Here is a 3,055-nt window from a genome sequence, read left to right on the forward strand (position 1 = left end):
ATATCTTCGATTGTTATAAAATTTAAAATTTCAGCAACAAGGAAAGGTTTGAGTTGGCTAGAAGGAATGGCATATGTTTTAGATGTTTAAAAGGATACCATCAGGCATGGAATTGTCATGATCAAGGGCCAAAGTGTGTGTAACTGTCATCATATTCCTCTGGTACATTTTTGACACTCAACCCATCACAGTATTTTGGGATTCAGATTCTGACATAACACTGGTGATACTTAGTAAAGGGTAAAGACGTTATTCTAGCAAGGAATATTGCATACTACTCACCAGTTGACGAGACTGGAAAGATATAGGATATTAATGCTATACGAATTGATGAGTTATCTGCCAAAATCAACAAATTTGATGTATCAGTAATGCATGAATTATTTGTTAGAATATGAAAATATGAGATCAGTAGTGCATGAATTATTTGTTGGAGTATAAAAAATATGAGATCAGTCGCCCCTGTGGTGAAATTGACATGGTAATTGGGATCGATTACAGTGAATTATTACCTAGAGTAGTTCAAGCTAATGGAAGTCTTCACCTGTTCAGGAATTCATTTAGTTTCAGCATTCGTGGCAGACAGCAAAATAAAGATTCAGACAATAGGATTAATCGTATAATTTTCAGAACTCACAAAGTATCAAAATCAATGAAAGCTCATCCCACCTTTAATTACAGTAAAGGTTGTGTGTATAGTCAGGATCTTTATGAATTTCCTGAGGAAAAAAATACTAGCAATGTGCCCTAGCTCTGTCCATAAAGTGACTAAGATGAGGAATTCCTCCAACATGGTTATTCTCACCTTCTTTGGTTCTACCCTCCCAGACCGTGTTCATATCAGTCTTATCAATCTTAGGGTGAGGTGTTTTGTTTCCCACCCTCTTCAGCGTTTCTCGTGCTACGGGTACGGTCATGGTAAAAGCTCCTGCAGGGAAGCTTCTCGATCCTGTCATTGTTCAGCATTAGGCTTGCACTCTGAAGAGTTGTTTCCTATTGTTTTCATTGACTCGATGCTCACTAGATACGTTCCAGGCAATGCCCGAGGTATCGCCTGGAGCAGGATATTTTACAGCTTGCTAATAGTCAGTTCATTAGCCTTGGTAGTGCCTGACGTGAGCTTCTTTACCGCCAGATGGACGGTACTGGTGCGACATCCTATGCTCATCAGCTGAGTCTGCAGGTCCGAAGAGATCTTCTGTTACCTCTCACTCTCTTGTGGCTGGTGGTCCTGCTGTTCGTTCAGCTAATAGGTTTGCCCTTTTGTCTGATGACACAGTTGAGCCATCTCAAAGATGTGACGAGAATCCTCTGGCCTTGACGAAGGTGACCCATGCAGTGGATAAACATTCTCCTCCTTTATCACCTAAGCCTTTGAAGGGCCTGACCAAGCGGCACCGTGGCTCTTCGGAGTCGATAGATTTAGCTCAGGCAGAGCAATTCTCTTGGAGCCGTCCTTCAGGGACCGCTCTGCAATGAGGGTGCTCGTGAAATGGAGTCCTCAGATGATGTTTTCACAGCCATTCCTTGTGGACCTACGGTTGCGAAAAGTGCAGTGCGGCCTGACCCTCATCATCCGGTGCTCCATATGAATGGTGATAATTCACATCATCCACCGGTAGGGCGAAAGGCTGCGGTCCATCGACCCGGCACATCTTAACTCGGTGTCTTCTCGTCGGTTAATTATTTCTAGTCAGGTGAGTCACGGGTAGACCCTTCAAAAGGCTCGCCCCTCCACTGCACCTAAATAATCGTCTTCAAGCTTCTCCAGTGGAACTGTAAAGCCCTTCACGCCTCGTGGGGGAGACTCCTAGCTTTCTCTCCAGCCTGTGTTGCTCTACAGGAGACAATGTTCCCTGATAGTATTTATTCTAGTACTCCGGGCTATTGTGCCTTTTTTAGTACTCCGTTCCCCGGACAGGGCCACAACGGTGGCACAGCAATCCTCGTTTGTCTGGATATTCCTGTTGTCCATTTGCAACTTAGTTCTCCCCTACAAGTAGTTCCTGTCAAAGCCTTTCTGAGACGATCCTACACTATTTGTAGTCTCTATCTCCCTCCTTGGGTTCCTGTCTCCATAGCCTAATCTGTCTTGATAGCCTAAGCCTAATGCTATCCCCTTTTAGGGGATTTTAACGGCTGCCACCCTTTGTGGGATGAAGGTGCTAGTAATCCTCGTGGGGTTTTAATCGTTTCTTTTTTTGAGGATGAGGGATTGGAGGTTTTAAACTCTGGGGATGTTACACATTTCCACAGTCCAACTGGGACTTTTACAGCTCTCGATATTTCCCTTTATACATCTAATTCTTTCCCTGATTTTAATTGGCTGGTCCTGCCTGATTTACATGGTAGTGACCACTTTCCGATTTTAATGGAATCTGTGGACTCTAAGCCACAGTCCTGCCCCCTACGCTGGGTTTTAGAGAAAGCAGATTGGCCGCAATTCACAGGCCTTAGCTCTTTTATCCGTCCGTTGGCTGACTTTGATACTTGTTTTGAGGCTGTTGATTATTTAACTGAATTTTTACGTTCAGCAGCACTTCAGATAGTCCCCAGGACGTCTGATCGCTTTACTAAGCGTCCCGTTCCTTGGTGGAATGCAACATGCACCAACGCTTTGAGAGAAAAATGGGCGGCTTTCTCTCGTCTCCGGCGACATCATAGGGGCCCACAGTGTTTGGATGCTTTTCGACGCAGCCGTGCTCGGGCCCGCCGCATTTTGAGGGAGGCACAAAGAGCCTCTTGGAAAGCCTATGTCTTTCATTAACGTTAGCACCCCTCTTACGGATATATTCAACAAAGTCCGCCGAATTGCTGGGAAGTATTTTGCCACGCTACTATTGTTGTCTACTGGGCAAACAGTGGCAGATCCTAAGACTGTCACCGACCTCTTTGCAGAACACTTTGCCAGTGTTTCTTGGAAGGATCCTGCAGCGGCAGGTGCACGTTACCGCCAGAGCATGGAATTTCTCGGGGTCAACTTTTCTTCGACTGCAGGGGAGTCTGATAATGTCCCCTTCTCTGCCTCCGAGTTGCGGACCGCTTTGTCCCATTG

The sequence above is a fragment of the Portunus trituberculatus genome, chromosome 5, assembly GCF_017591435.1.
Source record: "Portunus trituberculatus isolate SZX2019 chromosome 5, ASM1759143v1, whole genome shotgun sequence".
Taxonomy (NCBI): Eukaryota; Metazoa; Arthropoda; class Malacostraca; order Decapoda; family Portunidae; genus Portunus; species Portunus trituberculatus.